This window comes from Zootoca vivipara, chromosome 8, assembly GCF_963506605.1.
Source record: "Zootoca vivipara chromosome 8, rZooViv1.1, whole genome shotgun sequence".
Taxonomy (NCBI): Eukaryota; Metazoa; Chordata; class Lepidosauria; order Squamata; family Lacertidae; genus Zootoca; species Zootoca vivipara.
In genome coordinates, this window is record NC_083283.1 from 39,046,691 (window position 1) to 39,066,214 (window position 19,524).

The following is a 19,524-nucleotide window of genomic DNA, read 5'->3' on the forward strand; positions in this document are numbered from 1 at the left end:
TGACAGGCCTCCCTGAAACAGTATGCAGTGTAAGCCCAGAAATGAATGATAATGTAAAAATCATCATTATAGGCTTAGAGAAAACAATACGAGTGCCCTGGCAGCTGTGATCAAAGCTATTTCTCCTTCTCTCTCAGGTAGCAATCTCCAGGTGGCAATCAGGTTTTATAAAGAGGGGCTTATAGGCTACATTCCTAGTGTTCTACCGCCAAAGAGGAATAAGTTGCAAAAGGAAAATCCACCACAGGCGTGGTTGAGAGAGTGATTTATTGAGGCATTAAGTAGTTTTCCAAGTTTGATTTGAAAGCAAAACAAAAAAGTCTAGGAGGCTTTTTGCAGCTGGGCCCAGGAATAAAGAGGTGAGAAACAAGTGATGGGTTGAACAAAGGCCATGTTTTATTTATAATATGTGCAGGGGAAATGAGAAGAGTGGGAAACTAACTGAAATTCAATGTTGGGTGAGCCAAACCCTGCCCATTCCAAAGAGTGCAAAGGCTGGGCAACACCTTAAGGTGGGTAGGGAGGCCTTCTTCCTGCCCCACAATGCTAGGCAGGTATGACAGGTGTACTGCAAGGATGTTCCATATCCAGGCAAATGGTCCTACAACCCAGAGAAGCTGGCCTTCAGAAACACTCTTCACCCCCAAAGTGGCTGCCAAGCTTGAGGACTGTGATGGGTCTCTGCAGATGACTTAATGATTTTTCTGCATGTTACAGCAGTTGTGCTAAAAGCTGTATTATTTTAATTGTATACTTATTGCTTCTTTTATTTCTTATACATTGTGTTTTCTTGCATTACAATTTGAATTCAGAATTCACAGAAGAACCTGTGCCACAAGGGCCTGGTTGCTCCCAAATCTTTTAATGTGAAAGGATTGTTTGGTTATAATTAATCCTTTGAGCATAGCAAATAATGTTTTTATAATATAAAAACCTATAATCCACAGAAACAATTTCCAAGGAAGAGTTGACCATATTAGTACGCAAAATGTAATATAATAGAGGTCTTGTATAGCTACCAGTTCCTATAGTAACAGATGTGATTCTCAGAAATGGTTATTAGACTTTTGTAGGATAAATACTAGTGCTTTCCCCCCCCCTCTAAATAAATGTTTAGGGGTACTCTCATTTTCCTACTCATATTGAAATACTGCCCCTCAATGAGGCCAAACTTAGATTCGCAAAATGTTTAGGAGTATGCGTACCCCTGCATCCCCCCAGAAAAAAGCACTGATAAATACTCTTGCAGACCCTCCAAGTGTCCCTATTTTCCATGGACAGTCCCGGTTTTATGGTTTCTGATTTGATCCCGGAATGCCCCTATTTTCCTTAGGATGTCCCTATTTTCATCAGAGAAATGTTGGTGGATATGGAGTTAGGCAATTACACAACCTTTAGAAGACATTTGAAAGCAGTCCTTTGTAGGGAAGTCTTTTAAAAAAATGTTTAATGTTTTCTTATTTTTTAAAATACATTCAAAACTGCATAGAGTGGCTGTGGCAAATTATCATTATTATGATTATGATCATGGAATAGGACGTCCCTATTTCCATTAGAAAATTTTGTTGGAAGATATGCTCTTGAGAACTACTTTACAAAAAGAAAAAGAAACAAACCATATCGTATCTGAAGAAGTGTGCATGCACACGAAAGCTCATACCAAAATAAAAACTTAGTTGGTCTTTAAGGTGCTACTGAAGGAATTTTTTTATTTTATTTTATTTCATATCTTTACACTCACTGCACCCACTATTCTTTAAGAGTAAGGAAAATACAGGCAAATCCACACACCCATTTAAACCAGCATTCTAAAAATACATGGTTAATGGGGCTTCTAATTTTTTTAATATGAATCTTGGACTTGTGCTCAGTTATCCACAACTTAAGAGGTCTAGTAGCCTGAGCCCCACAAGTTGGAGGCAAACATCTGCCGTGGGGGAACCTGCTCCAGCTGTATAGACTTCTCTCATAATTTATGACCCAGGAAACCCATGTTTCTAAATTTCTTTGAGCATCTGCACCAGCAGAAAAGGCTTTCTCATCAGTAGTTGTCCGTCCAATTCATGCAGGACAGCAGAGGGGATGTAGAGCTAGTGTGCTCATCCCCTCTTGCCTCATGTGAGGGATTAGAACGCTTGATCTGAATTTAGATTGTAATGGAAGATCACATGAACCTCAGGAGGATCGCTTTCTCAAAACTCTCTGTTTTGTAACAAGGCAGCAAAATAATCTGTGCACTGCAGGTCTTTCAGGCTGGGCTCCTGCTGTCTGTTTTGCAACAGTAGGCTTGTAAATAAATACTTTGAACAGCAAATGGAGTACAAAGTTGAGCCAAAGGTCCTGGGGTGCTGAGCCAGCAGCAGAGAACTGTGTGTGTACATATAATAATTACTTCCATGGAATTATAAATGAAGGCAGCTGTGGCATTTTCGTCCTGTTTTGATATTTCCCTTTATAATAATGCAAACATTCTGAATGTGGCCACACAATACTAGCTTATTTTGGTTCTGAGCCCATATTATTATTACAGCACCAAACAAAATTCAAATGAGCTCCGTTAAACCGCTAAATAAATGCACAGGGGTTATCTTCTGAGTTACAGCCAGTGACGGCTCACGGCTGCTACTTGCTGGGATGCATCACCCTTGACTCTTGTCTCTTGGTAGGTTCTTATTGTGAGCATCAGTAGAAAAGACTGTTTAAAATACTTTATGGCTTCCCATTTAAAGTGTTTACTTCCATTGGGTGAATTTTATGTATCTCTTCCAAGAGTCCCTGTCTGTCTCCCTTCCTAATTGTTGACTATTATGAATTAAAGTTGCATACCAGCATTGGTGGTGATGCCCCCCCTGCCCCCCAGTACAATCAGTCCAATTAAATACAAAGAGCTGAGTTAGCAGCACTCTTTAGGTTCCGCAAATTATTGCAAGGGCAATTTAGACAGGTGCATTTGTTTTTGGAGTATTCATGGTTAGCTGGAAAGTAAGCAGAATCTACAACATTCAAAAGGCCTCTGTCACATCGCATGCTGGAGAGAGGCCTAAATAGCCCTGCCTCTTTCACCACCCCTCTGTTCAGAATGGAATGGAGGGCAGGTGTCCAATCCTGACATCCAATGAAATGTGGACACGTTTAAGGGGCCATGTTCTATGTCAGGGGAGCTGAGCCAGTGTCAACAGGAACTGAACTGGAGGAGCAAACAGTTTCTCTTGCATTGTGGATTTTTGAGAAGATGTTAACTAAGACCCGCTGTGGGCACCACTGGAGATATTGGCATAGCTGCCAAGTTTTCGCTTTTCTCGCGAGGAAGCCTATTCAGCATAAGGGAAAATCCCTGTAAAAAAGGGATAACTTGGCAGCTATGGATATTGGCTGCTGCTGCTGTAGTGCCATATTGCCAACCCTGCCATGCATTCTACAAACTATCAGAATTATGGACAAATGTTTAGCTTAGCTCTCTTTCTCATAATGCTTATATGCAGAAGGAAATCCTTACATGAGGGAACTCTTTTTTTTTTTTTAAAGAACCTTGCTCATCTAACATGCTGCTGTCTAAAATGTTACGATTTCAATCTTAATATATTGGTCTGTGTAATGTAATGTATAGATTGGCTCTGTTTTTCTGTGTGGGCTTTTGCAAGCTTCTTTTTTAAATCAGCTTTTAAATATTTTGTTGGAAGCCGCCCAGAGTGGCTAGGGAAACCCAGCCAGATGGGTGGGGTATAAATAATTTATTATTATTATTATTATTATTATTATTATTATTATTATTATTATTATTTACAACAGAGAACAAATTACATTTATATGAATAATATACAACCCATAAAAGGATTCTTGCTTTGCAGAGGTTGTTTTGTGTTTCTGCATAACAAATGGAAGTCTAAGATCCCAGATGGAAGCTTTTTTCTTTCTTTCTTTTTATTTTCATTGTTATAATTGTCAACTGAAAGCTGTAAGTTTTGAAATGCAGCTCTATAAATAACGGCCTCCTATTCTGCAAAGCTTTAGTTGCCGTGAAGAACTGCCTCTAATTAGGTTAGTTAAATGAAGATGACATCTTTCTGATAAATTGCAGTTGGCATGGCCTTCACCAGGGGAGTGAGAGAATGACAGGATGTACCAAATTGACTCAGATGTTTTATAAGAAGTAAAATATTAGGAGGAATTAAAATAAATGCCATAAAACAGAAGGCTGGAAGAGAAGTGGCGAGGAGGAACTAAATGAAGATGAATGCGAAAGAAGGGGGAAGAAAGTTTAACAGCTGTTGAACAGAGAACCAGGGCAGCCTGGGTTACAATTTATTGATGGATATTAGGAGCATACAAGGGGGGGCCCTCAGTAAAATGTTGCAATGTTACCCTCCATTTTCATGACAGCCAGCCAGAATTCCATGCTCACTGAGCATGCTCAGTCCTCACTGGGTTTTTTGGTTCCCCTCCCGTAGGGTTTGTTCTTAAATTTTTTTTGCTTTAAGTTCTGCTTTATAATAACATATATCCAAAGCAGTGTACAAAAGTAATAAAACACACCATAAAATAATCAAAATGATATGAACCGAAGTACATGAATTCAATGCAATATCTACTGTACATGGCTGTGTGACCCCAAATCTATATTAATGGTCACAGAATGCTTGGATAAACAAGTAACTTTTTAACATATGGTGAAAACATAATATAGTTGGTGAATGCCTGGGGAGAGGATAGTCTACATGGTGGCTGCAATTCTTTTAGAAGTGATTACAGGTAGGTAGCCGTGTTGCTCTGAGTCGAAGCAAAATAAAAAAATTCCTTCAGTAGCCCCTTAAAGACCAACTAAGTTTTTATTTTGGTATGAGCTTTCGTGTGCATGCACACTTCTTCAGATACACTGGAACATGCATGCACACGAAAGCTCATACCAAAATAAAAACTTAGTTGGTCTTTAAGGTGCTACTGAAGGAATTTTTTTATTTTAGAAGTGGGATCATCTTTAGAAGGGTACTCAACCCAGTTCCACTCCCCCCCCACCCTGGCGTGGGCGGAGTAAAAGCCTCCATGCCAGGGTGGCACCACGATCATCCCAGGCTTATTTGGCAAATCAATTTTGTGTGGGATGATCACGGGGAGTTTAAAAGTGGCAGTGCGACGTGTGCTGAGCACCTGCTTCGCACTGCCGGACACCCTCCCACCCTCCCTGTCTTTTTATGTGTGTGCTTTGGCCTTGCTTTGGACTTTGATTGGTCGCCTGTCTTGGGGCAGGGGCCAGGTAGGATTTTTTTTCTCCATTTGGCAAATTGGCACTGGCCACTTGGTTTTCGCCAACTCTTAGCAATTGTCACAACTTTGTAAGGTTTGGCGGTTAGGCATTGGCTCATTCATTTTTGGGGAGGGGAGGTCAGCCATCACCTGCCCCTCCATTTGATCAAGATATTCCGTTAAAGGAATCCAGGGCCTGGATCCTGTCCGAAGTCCACTTGAGGAGCTAGGGCCATGCCAGGCCTCTGGGAACACCAAGGAGAGTTGCAGGCGGGGTCCCCCGATGTGGCTCCCTCATGGGTGGTTTGCCCTTAAATGACTACCTGCATTTAAAGGGGGCAGGAGTCGGATATAGTCTATGCCAATGCCTTAGCGAATACCACTCACTTTTCCTGTAATTCAATGAAGTTAGGGCCAAAATTTTGCCCAATAACCTTAAACTAAAATTCTGTGTCTGTGTGAATTATTTTAATAAGGGGCTGGTTTGGGGCCTTGCCATGCAATTTCAGGTAGCTGCAAGATAGATTTTAGCTCTGTTAAGAGGGTTACATCTCAAGACATTGGTCAATGGGTAGTTCTGTTAAGGAAAAAGCATTCTCTCAAGTAAGCTCGTCTAAAAGTCGAGTATGGTTTTGTAAAGCAACAGCATGTATCTAGAACTTGTGGCTGCTTAAAACAGATTATTAATGCATAGTTCTGAGAATGTCATATCCAACATCATATACTGTTCTTTTTGCCTGGAACAGCTGTGCTTGTTTTTATAGTTATAACTCTTTTATCTGGTTTTATAATTGTTTATTATATTGATTATATTGATGTATATAATCTTTATCTACCAGTTGATCACTGGACGTCTGTGGTAGATCACTGGTAGATCAGTGGCTCCCTCCAAAGAAGCTAAAAAACTTTGGCTCCCCTAAAAAAGCTCAACATCTTTACCCTGTACCCCTAAAATGACCTGAACCACCAAAAGCAGGGCTTTCCTTCCTAAATAAGCCCAACAACTTTCATGTGAACCTCCCAAAACAGGGCTTTCCTTCCTAAAAAAAGCCCAACAACTTTGACCTGAACCCCCCCAAAAGCGGGTAGATTTTTTAACTCTGTGAGTAGATCGCAGTCTCTTGGAAGTTGGCCATCCCTTATGAGGGATTTTATGGTGAAAGACAGAGAATAAACAGGATATGTAAATAAATATATATTGTGGTGGGTGGGGTGTTTTCATATGAAGTTTCCACAAAAGTCTTCCAAACTAAGTTTTCCACCCCATTTTAAAGCACAATGGACCACAGGAATATTTCATACCCAATTTCAATAATTGGGGAAATGTAGTTCAAGGATGCCCAATTCAAAAAATACAAAATAATAACTTATAAAGGAAGAGAGTATGTGTTTCAAATCCTAAATTCAAATCCCAACTTTCCCATAAATCTCAGTGGGTGATTTTGGACCAGCCACAATCTTTCAGCACAATCTACCTTAAAAGGGTGTTGTGAGGCGAATCCTGAATACCACCGCAAGCACCTTGGAGGAAGGGGTGGGATATAAATCTAATAAAGAAACAAACAATTGTGTTTTAGGCTGCATTTAACATCTTAGCTAGGTGTGGCTAAAATGAGATACCCAGGAGACTTAAAATACTGGCCGGTATACTAGCAACATGCCATATGCATAAAGTAAAATATACAATTAACTTCAGCAATGGTCTGAACATCTGTCCCTCCTGAATTGTAATTGGCAAGTGGAGTACTCTTGAAACATTTAATCAAAACTGAATTATCTTCAAATTAAATTAATATAAAACTTCAGGAGATTAGCAATGAAATGTAATTTAATGCCATTCTACTTCTGTGGGCTTTTATGGTAGATTAAAAGTGATCAGACATCCCAGCTTTACCATGGGAGTTTTATGGCACTTTACTGGGTGTTTTAATAATTTGTAAGGATATTAAAATGTTAATTAGAATTTCTTCTAACAAAGCATCTTTTTCCAGCCATCTTCACTCCTGCATTCACTGTAGCATGTAGGGGCAGGTCCTGTGTAAATGAGCCCTTAAAATGGGTGAGAGATTTTCTACCTAAGGCAGAGTGAGAAGCACAGAGATATAACTAGGCTACAGAAAAATGGACATGGTGAGTTCATGCCAGAGATATTGTACAAAATGGGTATACCTCTGCACCTGTTTTAGAGCTAGTCTGGGAGGACACACATCTATCCACATCTTCTTGACAATGTGACCATCTTTTGGATACACAACATCTTGCCCATAAAAAAAATGTATTGGCCAATCTGTGCAGCTGATCCTTTGTTACTTGAGTTGGGCAGTCTTCCCAAGTTGCCTGGAAGGCAGAGACATCCATGCTCAGTTAATTCGCCAGGCATCTGTACAAAATTAATTTGAAGTACGTCGGGATTGAGTCCAGAACAAATTGGGCAAATGATTGCTGCATCCCAGGGCCTGAGGACCTAAGTTCTGCTGCAGAGCTTCCAGGAGCCCTCCCTACCAAGCACACTTTGTTAATCAGCACATGTTCCTAGGAATGCTAAAGCAGTACCTTAAATCCTGGATGCTGTCAAACATGTTAACAGCATCCATGGATGCTGGAAATAATGGGAAAACGTAGTTCTCAGCATCCCAATATTTAAGTATCTCTAATAATGGCTCAACAGGGACTTGTGGATTTTGAGGACCTACAACATGTTGAGATATTGCATGTTGGGGGCTATCAGCGGGAAGAGGGAAGAAAATATAGGAGAATTGAAAAGGGGGAATGGCTTTTTCTAGCCTCTAGGTTGCAGTATACAGTAAATATCTTAGAGATGGGATTTATCCAAGAAGAGAGAGGGACAACACACCCTCTCTAAAAAATACTGGTGATACCAGGAAGGAGGCTTGAGAAATGCCATCCAGATATCTATGTAGCTATTGAGTAAAGCAATTGTGTGGTAATATAAAGTTACTGACTCATACTTGTGTGCATGACTATATATGAAGGGCACATGTGAGCAGGCACAAAAGAGGGTGGCAGTTGTTGGGGGCACACTTCTTTAAAAGGTGCCATCTACACCTGTGGTAGTAAACCTCTGGCTCACTAGATCTTGGAGGCTGTCTGACCATGCAGTTTTGAGTAAACAAAGCCCACCTTGCCCTCGCAAGGACTACATACGGTATATGAAGTCAGATCAGGGAAAGTTCAAGCTAAAAGAAAGAGGAATTATGACCACACTTTGCATGGTGACAGAAAAAAGGCACCAGATTGATGACTTGACTGCGTAGGAATAAAATGGGGCATACAGTGATACCTTGGTTCTCAAACGCCTTGGTTCTCAAACGTCAAAAACCCGGAAGTAAGTGTTCTGGTTTTCAAATGTTTTTCGGAAGCTGAATGTCCAATGTGGCTGTCAGCTATTGTTTCCAGGGCACCTGCACCAATTTGAAGCTGTGCCTTGGTTTTCGAACATTTTGAAAGTCAAGCGGACTTCTGGAACGGATTAAGTTTGGTGCTTTTGTTTTTGCTATTTATTTTGCATTTTTGTTTTCGAGGCTTTTTCAGTTAATTTGATTTTGTGACTGTGTGGAATGCTGTTCAGCCTACTGATTGATTGATTGATTGATTGATTGAATGAATTATTGTGTGACTGTGGAAATGGATAAAAGACCCCCATCCAAACAATGACTATCAGCAGTGCAGGTAAGAAAAAAATAATTTTATTTTTTATAATCTACAATACTGTCTTATTTATTTTATAGTACAGTACATTGATTATTGCTTTCATTTTATGGATCAATAGTCTCATCAGATAGTAAAATTCATGTTAAATTGCTGTTTTAGGTTGTTTTTAAAAGTCTGGAACAGATTAATCCATTTTGCATTACTTTCTGTGGGAAAGCGTGCCTTGGTTTTGGAATGCTTTGTTTTTGGAACAGACTTCTGGAATGGATTAAGTTTGAGAAGCAAGGTACCACTGTACTTTGAGTGCTCCTCACCTATTGAAGGAAGGTTCTCTGTGCATCTGTTCTTGCTGTTCTCCTTCACCTCTGAGATACAGACAACTGTCAGCTAGACTCTTCTTGGAACCTAGGCTCTCCAAAACAGAATCAAGACACGAATTCCAGTTTCTAGCGGATTGCTTCAGACCGTAGATCGACTTGTGCAGCTTCCACACCTGACCTGGCACTGCACTCTCAAACCCTGGAGGAGGCAACATGTACAACTCCTCCTGGAGGTCAGAGTTCAAATAAGCAGTTGTTGTTGTTTAGTCGTTTAGTCGTGTCCGACTCTTCGTGACCCCATGGACCATAGCACGCCAGGCACTCCTGTCTTGCACTGCCTCCCGCAATTTGGTCAAACTCATGTTCGTAGCTTCGAGAACACTGTCCAACCATCTTGTCCTCTGTCGTCCCCTTCTCCTAGTGCCCTCAATCTTTCCCAACATCAGGGTCTTTTCCAAGGATTCTTCTCTTCTCATGAGGTGGCCAAAGTATTGGAGCCTCAGCTTCACGATCTGTCCTTCCAGGGAGCACTCAGGGCTGATTTCCTTAAGAATGGATAGGTTTGATCTTCTTGCAGTCCATGGGACTCTCAAGAGTCTCCTCCAGCACCATAATTCAAAAGCATCAATTCTTCGGCGATCAGCCTTCTTTATGGTCCAGCTCTCACTTCCATACATCACTACTGGGAAAACCATAGCTTTAACTATACGGACCTTTGTCGGCAAGGTGATGTCTCTGCTTTTTAAGATGCTGTCTAGGTTTGTCATTGCTTTTCTCCCAAGAAGCAGGCGTCTTTTAATTTCGTGACTGCTGTCACCATCTGCGTCTTTTAATTTCGTGACTGCTGTCACCAAATAAGCAGTATCCACATCAAAGTGGTTGACCACTAGGCCTCTCTGCGCTGCAGTCGCTAAAAGCATCCTGAAAGATTCACACCTCGAAGTAGGACTAAACACATCTGTGTAGTGTATTCTTTTCTTCTGAGTAAAACCTCTAGCCACTAATCTAGCCTTGTACTGAGGCTCACCAGTCACTGTGGGTTTCAACCTGTAGACCCAACGACAACTGACTGCTTTCTTACCTTCTGGCAACTGTGTTAGACTATACACACCAAGAGATTGCATGGAGTTCAACTCTTTCTCCATTGCAACTTTCCACTTACTAGCTTCCTCTACTGACAACTGTTGCACCTCTTCAAAGCTTTCAGGCTCACACACTGCTAGGTTTGCCCATACACTGACAGCTGAAAACCTTTCAGGTGGTTTACCTTTCGTGGTGCGTTTTGAACGCCTTGGTCCCACATCCTCCTCCTCTAAATCCGAACTGCTTGTCTCTGACTGTGGCTCTCTTGGACTAGCAGCACTGTCAAGAGACTTACTACACTTTGCAGCCCCCTCTGGGCTTGTTTTGGGTGAAGTGGGTGACCTACCACGTTTGCTGTACTTCCCAGGCTTGGCCTGGGGAGAAGTCGGTGCGCTTCTGACTACTTGCTTCACTTCCCTAGGAGCTACACCACTTGGACCAGCTGCCTGACCTGGATCTGGTCCTGCAGCACCTGGAACTCCAGCATCAGCCACCTGAGTTTCCTCTTCCTGGTCAAAACCTGAAGACCAGTCAAGAAGAACTTCAGGGTTAGCATGGATGCGTCTCCAACCCTCCTGTTCACAGAACGTAGCACTCCTGCTAATGTGAATGCGGGTTTGGTCCCCCTCTGCTGGCACAAACCTCCAAGCCTTTGAGTTTGGTTCGTAACCACAGAAGATCATTTTCCTGGATCTTGATCCTCCCTTTCTGCGCTTCTGCTTTGGAATTAGAACCCACGCCTCACACCCAAAAATTCTGAAATAGTGCACCTTCGGAACTTTGCCATACAACATGTAGTAGGGTGTGTTTTCCACAACTGAATTAAAAGCGCAGTTCGAACAGAAATTCACAAATTTATAACATTCAGCCCAAAACTTCTGATGTAGACCTGCATCAAACAGTGTTGCCTCTACTAACTCAGACAGTGTTCTAAATTTTCTTTCAGCTAAACCATTCTCTTGTGGACTAAAAGGGGCGGTCTTCCTGTGCTTGATTCACTTGCTGCGGAAGAACCCTTGTAGTTCTGCACTCAAAAACTCCCCCCTGTCACTCTGGAAACACTGGACAGTGAGGGAGAACTGTAGTTCTACTTCGGCTACCCACTCTTGTATCACTCTGGCAGCCTCCCCCTTCTCTTTCAGTGTTATGACCCAAGAGAAATGACTGAAATCATCCAGAAGACACAAAACATATTTTGAACCACCTAAACTTGACGTAGACATAGGCCCAGAAATATCCAAGTGCACTAACTGAAATGGTTTTGTGCTCTTCCTCTCAGACCTAGGATAAGAGCATCTCTTCGTCTTCGCTTTCGCACATGCGCGGCATTCAAGGTGTTTATCACATGGCTTGAACCTGCAACCTTTGACAAAAACAGGGGCTTTTTCATGTAAGGAAAAGACATGTGGCAATACTTCCTGTGCCAAGCATGAATAAAATCCTTATGGATAGCGCCCTCTGTGCCCTTAGGGGTATTAGCGCTTTTCGCCTGAGCATCACCAGTGTTACTTCCACCTGCTTGCCCCCTCCCATCTAGGACAAACAGACCACCAGACCCAACAGTAACACTTACTAGCTCAGCCCCATCTCTGGCAATTTTGCAAACACCATTGGCAAAACTTATATCAAAGCCCTCACGTAATAAGCAAGACACACTTAAGAGACAATTCTTCATGCCTGGTAAAACATAAACATCAAGGTCAGTGTCTAAGCATTGCATATAAAAAACACCCTTGCTTTTAATTGTTCCACAAGAACCATCAGCAAGTTGCAGGCTTTTTTCTTCTTCAAGTGGCCTGCAGTTCCGGATCCGTCCTGAAGGCGGCATAAGATGATGGCTGCTTCCACTGTCGACGATGAAAGTGAAACTGTCCTGTCTTTTGTTTCTAACCGTTGCTAAGGCAGCAGAAAGATGTTTGCTGACAGGCTTATCTGTAGTCTTCCCACGTCCTCTGCCTCGGCGCTGCTGGCTGGTCCCACGACCACGTCCGCTGGGTTGCCTGGCACCTGGCTGAGTGACCTTGACTGCTTCCGGAGCTGGGCAGAATCTCGCTACGTGCCCCGGTTGCTGGCACCGAAAGCAAAGCCTTGTTGTGTACGCTCTCACAGTGGATTCCTCAGTGCTTTTTACTGCACCCCCACTGGTTTCTCTGCGCCCACAGCCCCCCTTCTCTGCCGATTCTCTCTGGCGTCGCTGTTCCTCATCCGCCAAACGACCAAAAACGTAAGCTAGCGTAAGCTCATCATCAGGCATGGCCTCAAACGTTAGGCACAAATGCTCATAGACGTTTCCAAGACTAGACAGCAAGATATAAACTTTTTCCTTCTCCTTGAACACAAGCTCATGCCGCTGCAGCCTATGGAATGCATCAATCACATTGGCAATGTGCTCCTTTATGGGTTGTCCTGGCCTCAGTCGCAACTCAAAAAGATGCCTCATAGCATGCAGCTTAGCTCCAGCTGTTTTTCTCTGATGGACCCTTTCCAAACTGTCCCAGGCTTCCTTAGCATTTGCAGCATTCTGCACATAGGGCAGTTGCGTAGGCTCATGGCAATGGCACACAGAGCTTTATTGTCTTTCCTGGTTTCTGCCGCAAATCTCTGCGCTTCAGCTGCTGAATTATCAGCGGCAGGGGTTGGGGGATTTGACACACAAGTCCACAAATCTTTTCCCAGCAACCACATTCTGACCCTTTCTCTCCACTCTGCATAGTTGTCGCCATTCAGCCTCTGGAACGGCACGACAAACGTCTCCTGGAGCTGCTCCGCCATCTTGCCTACCCCCGGGCTCCGTGTCCAGCAATGTACTCACTCAGAATAGCTGACGTTGCTCCTCCGGGTAGACTGCGGATCCCAGCCTCCAGTCCAGCGACATTCTGCCAGCGAGTGCATCTGTTAATTGCCGACTGCAAAAAACAGGTTTCTCGAGCTGGCTTTTTACTCCAGCTTTCTCCAAGGCTTTTACAGCTGCAATCACCTTTTATTGCTTTGGTGATTGATTAGGTTCAGGACCTGTTATCTCCCATAACCTGTGACGAGTATAGGGCTCCTCTGAGTTATTTACAACTCAATTAGGAGCCACTAAATGCCGCCCGGCATGCTTTCTCTAGCGCCTCTGCTCCGTAGACCCGGGCTTGGCAGTAAAATAGCAGAGTTTTCCTTTTCTCTTTCTCATGCACAGCGGTAGCTTGTATAGCCTTTGGATAAAAAGCCTTTTAAGAACACACAGAGTCTGAGGTGTTCTAATAACTACTGAAGTTTATTCTACAGAGAAAATAACAAACGACCTGGTGAGCTCGCAGACATCTTGCGACCGTCTCCCAGGCAGAATCGAAACCAACTGTTACACAAAGAAATGCTTCCAGTACATTCTGTAACATGATATCTTCCTCAGTGGTCAGGTGCTACACAGTTAACCCCTTGGTTACCTGTTACTCCTCACAATATTTCGACAGTGAAAAATTAGCAACCACTCCTTTCATTGTTGGGATAATGTTTCAATTGTTCTAAAGCTTTGGGAGGAGACATACATTTTACATAAATAAAGAAGCATAGAGAGAAGCCACAGAAGAAAGGAAATAGAGGAAAAGTCCTTCCCAGCAAAGGACAGATCCATGTGTGGAAGGAAATTGTCTTAGTCATGTGGGTTTCATTTAAAATGATCAAATATCCATGGAGAATATGTTAATGAGGAATGATAAAAGCACTCAAATAGCTTTTGGTTGTATATACTAAAAGGGGAACATCCCCAAGTAACTATTTCTATCACACAATTTTTAATCATGCCCATAGGAAGGAAGGAAGCAGGACACTAATCCAAAAACAATGATAGTGGGAATCTCAGAGAAGCACTGAAGATATATTTAATTGAAATTGCAAAAACATTTCATGTGAGTTCATGAAAGAATCAATCAAAATGGATAAGATACCAAACCAAAGGTCCTTATAGTTCACAGTAACGAGAGTAAGTTTAGGATTTCAGATTTTTTGTGAATCCCACTTTATTTTCTCAGCAGAACCTCGGGGTGGGGATGCTGCTATCTTTCAACATTATGAACCAGACAAATTCCATAGTCCATGGAATGAAAGGTGTTGGTGACGTCGCCTAAGGGAAACTTGCCTTAGAACATATCTTTTGAAAGATGTCAGCTAGTGGCTCATAAAAACACCTAATAACAAGGTCTGAGTGAAAAGTGTGTATCACTATGTGAGGCATATCTAGTCTTTTTAAGGTTTTATAGGGCTTAACACCAATCAACGCTATAAATCAAAGGTCATTTCTTCATAGTGTATAAAAGCTAAAAGAGCATACTTTGATTAATCTGTGCAAAGGCAACACAACTCTTTTTCATGCTATTAAGTAAAAACATGTTTAATGACATTTTTGTACCCACATTCTCCAATGAAATTTCTTTTCTACCAAGCCCATGAACTTGAACTGTTCAGAGCATGACATACAGAAAACATGAAAGGGCCAGATCAATTACTAGACATTAATTTACAAATCCTCCACCTATATTGATTCATAAAAGCTTCATGGTTTCTTCACATTAAAATATAACAGCATTACATAGCTAGAAGCAATAAATGTCCTGGCATGCACAACTACGGATTCATTTTCATTCTTTGCTGTTTGTTTTCCCCATTTTCTTCCTTGGGTTAGTTTAACCATATGCTTCTTGCCATCACTTCCACTGGGGGGGGGGGGGAGAGCGGAGCTCTGTTTGTGATTGTTTTTAGGACCTCAGAGAAAACAGGTCAACAGTTCACTTGAGAGTGTTTAGCCATTACAGAAAAACCTTTGTTCCCCACAAGCAATATGTAGTTTTTGTTTGAAATGAAAGAGAGAGCCCCTACCCTCATTGGAGCTGGTAGGCAGGAAGAAGCTAGCTGGGAAATATTCCCCAGCGTATGATACTGTGCAGAAGTTCTAAAAATATTGAACTGCCTGTCTCCAGAGAAAGAATGTGAGAGTGAAGGATAATATCGAGAGGTGAACCTTCTCCAAGTAGCTGAGTATATTTTCAGGGGAGGGATGTGTGCTACTGTTGCAAGGTTCCTAAAAAAAGATGGGGTTTTAACTGCTGTGTTTGATTGCTTTCTCTGGGGATAGCTGGTAGAGCAAGAGTAACTGCCATTAACTCCCATGGATTGGAAATATAAGATACAAATATCAGTCCTGAGCTTAAAAATGTGTTACATTTTTCCTTCCCTTGGGAGAATGTTCAAAATATGCCAAGACAGCATCATGTGTCTCCGGGACAGATATGTATAAGTTGCAGACTTTGCCAGCAAAATATACATCAACGAGAATCCAAACTAGGAAGGACCAAGGTGGTGCCTTTCAGATGTTGTTGGATCAACTTGCACCATTATGCCTGACTATTGGCCACTCACTGAAAGTGCCCAGCATTGCCTGAAATTACTAAGAAACCAACAAACAAAATAGATTACTAAATGGATACTGTGATTTGTTAGTTTTAGGGCTGCTCTGTCCCCCTGCCCAAGGCCCTTAGCTGGTGAATGCCCAGCCTATGCATGCCCCGTGTCATGCGATCAATTATGCGGGGTGGGGCTTATCTGCCCCTTCCAATATTTTATTCAAGTTGGCACCTCTGAGTGAAGGAGACCCCTGCAGCCAACAGGATGATTCCTGTTGTGTGATTCCTGCATTGCTGCTGCACATGCTCAGCTGTTGTGTCAAGCCTACTTAGCCTCCCCATTCATGGGTCAAAACCCTTTCCTTTATCTCAGGAACTGTCATGCCAAATTGGGTGATGATATCTCCTGAGGTGTGTGAATCAGTGTAGTTCTGAATGTTTCAGCCTGCCAACTTGATCCAGAATGGCATACAATGGCTTTGAAATGTAGACAAAAAATGAAATATTTGAAAATTGACTTCCTATTGTTGTTGTTGTTGTTGTTTAGTCGTTTAGTCGTGTCCGACTCTTCGTGACCCCATGGACCATAGCACGCCAGGCACTCCTGTCTTGCACTGCCTCCCACAGTTTGGTCAAACTCATGTTCGTAGCTTCGAGAACACTGTCCAACCATCTCATCCTCTGTCGTCCCCTTCTCCTTGTGCCCTCAATCTTTCCCAACATCAGGGTCTTTTCCAAGGATTCTTCTCTTCTCATGAGGTGGCCAAAGTATTGGAGCCTCAGCTTCACGATCTGTCCTTCCAGTGAGCACTCAGGGCTGATTTCCTTCAGAATGGATAGGTTTGATCTTCTTGCAGTCCATGGGACTCTCAAGAGTCTCCTCCAGCACCATAATTCAAAAGCATTACTATTCGTCCTATTCCTAGGACTTCCTATTACTCCTGCTTAATTCCTTTCCGCCTTCTTATCTAAGCAATTCTTCTGAATTTGGATCTTAAATTGGGCTGCCCAAAACTAATTATAACATTCCAAATGTGTATAGCTAGCTACTAAAATGCTCCTGATCTTTTAAGTCCCATTGGGTTCACTGGGAATTACTGCTAGGCAAATGTCTATAGGATTGCAGCCTTAGTTCATTGCACTTTTTTGGACTTCATCCAAAAGCTTTGTAATTCGTTAGGAGCATGAACTACATGCTCTTTATAATAAAAAAGGTAATTTCCATGGTTAGATAGCAATATGAAGAACACATCTTGATGGTAGAGAACATTAAGCAGCACAGTGTTTTGGTGTCAAGCTGTTTTTGTTTTTCTGTGGCTGGTTCCTCTCGATATTGTTAGAGGACCTGAGGGCCAGGTGGTGGTGGAAGACAGATTTCCACTGTGAAGCAAATGGAAGCCTATCACCAGCAAGCACCTGGGAAAGGCTAGGCAGGCGCACTTGAAATCCATCACCTTTGGTGCTTCTGTTTTGCTTCTTTACCAGGTTCTCCACTAGTATGGCTGAAATGAATACCCTTTTATGATAAAGGCCAAATGGCTTAAATGCTTTTGCTACCTCCCTCCATCCCAAAGATCCTTCTGTTGTCAGTACTTGGGACAAACAGTAAAAGACCTCCCTACCCTGACACAACTGTTGGTTTCCTTCCTGCTTTGCCCCACAGCCACAGTGAAACGTGATTGCGGTGATTTCTCCTGCTGCTGCATGACTGGAGTGTTAAGGAGCAGAAAAAGACACCCATCTAATTATTTTATGCAGCATGCTCAATATACCTTTCCTCAGCTGGGAATGCAATGTGTTCTCTGCATGGCGCAGTATGGTACTGAAACAAAATAATTAGAGGAACCCTGCTGCCAGTTCTTTCACTTTACTTGATCTGATTCGGGAGATTCGTAGAAGCTTAATTGGCCAAACTAAATTATTAGATGTGCCACTAATTGCAAAGAGCAGGGCGCTGTTAGGAGCACAGCCATCCTTTACACTGATGTAAGTGCTGGTCACACTGCTTGCTTTCTGCAGGGATTGGGGGTTTAACAGATAACCTCAGGTGAATGTTGCAATAGCCCATGCTGATCAAGCCCCTCTCTGGACTCTTATATTGAAAGCAGGAAACATTCAAGTCAGAGATCCTAAGAGAAGCAGACATATTTACAGAAGGACAAGCTGGGCATTTGGGCTTCACAGGAAGACGTGCATTGGAGACTTTTGAATACGAGTGACTGCAATTCAGTCCATGTCAGGACATTTTATGTTCAGCAGCCACTGCAGTGCACATGCAATCCAAACCACTTTCACTTTAGAGATGAGATGCCACAGCCTGTGCCTTCTTGCCAAATGTGACCTGCAAGAAGAAGCCTCTACAGCTTTTTCCATGGGTCTGAACTTTCTCCACTCCTCCATGCTTCTGAGCTGACAGGACAGGCAGGGTTTCTGCCCTATCTCTACAAAGGTGATACTCTTTATATTTGCATAGCATTTTCTAAAGCTTCTCCTCACCTCAGTCGCTTATCTTTTTACAACACCCAGGTAAAATAGGTCAGTGTTATTCCACACATACTGCAAATTGTAAAAGCGTAGCTGGATCTTTTGCATGTTTACTCAGAAGTAAAACCTAAAGTGTAGCATGGAGTAGCAGCCTCTTCAGAGAAGGTGACTCTCTAGCATATTCATCTCGTCTTTGCCTACAATAGTGGACTTGGGGCTTTCAAATTTCAGCAGTGCCTTGCGTGACACCAACATTTGGCACCCCCTGCCTCTCACCTTCCGCTTTACATCATTGCTGTAGCGCCCCCTGCAGTGCCCTCTTGGCTCAGCACCCACTATGGGCGAACCAGTCACACTCCTCTAAATCCACCTCTGCTGCCTGATTATTTCCCTCCTTCTCTCACATCCTCTATGCTCATCAGACTGCAGTTTCAGTTATTTGCAAAAATCATAGGGCACAATCCAACCAGAATTCACATTTTTCAAATGCAATTCCTTTCAGCAGGACTTAAAGTTATTTAAATTGGTCCTAAAGTTGTTTAAGATTGGTAACGCTCCCTAGTTAAACGCTCACCCACCCACATCCTCTAGCTTCTAGAAAGAAGTAATATTTTCATATTTCTAAAAAGAAAAGAAAGCTATTTCTACATTCTTACACTTTCCCCTTCCATGGTCTAAATGTTTTAAATTTGCCTTGCAATTCCACTAGGGCATTTTCATTCAAGCTGCAGCACTGTTGAGTTGAAGGCATGGGGCTGAGGGTCAGTGTGCATGGCAGGGGTGGGAGGAAGCGATGGAGTTCTTATATTGAAAATGAGTAATGAAAGAAATGTTTTAAACATTTGTAAAAGAAAAGAGAACACGCTAACAATACTTTAATATTATTTGCTGAAACCACATTATTGCTCTTATTCAACAATAATTTATTATTGAAGTGGGAGTGGGAAATCACTCTGCCCAGGGTTGGCAAATGCCATAAATACACCACTGAAGACCAGACGTATTCCAGCCCTATGTTGGGGAACCTCTGGCCTGCAGGACAAATGGGGCCATCCAGGCCTCTCTGCCTGGTCCTTCAGATTCTCTCCAGGCCATATCTCCTCTCCAGCTACACTCCCTCACCGCAGGCCACACACCCCACACACCCTTTAATATTGCTTCCTTGCTTATCTGAATCAAGGCACCAAGGAGAATCAGGTGGCATTGGGCTCCTACCTTCTCCTACAAAGATGTAGCTGGTGGTCAAATAGTTCTCTGTCTTTTTGTGGGTTTCCAACTTATGCCTGACTCTTTTTGCAAGCCCAGTTCCCCTCCTTTGGAGAGTCCTGGAATGTTCTGGGTCA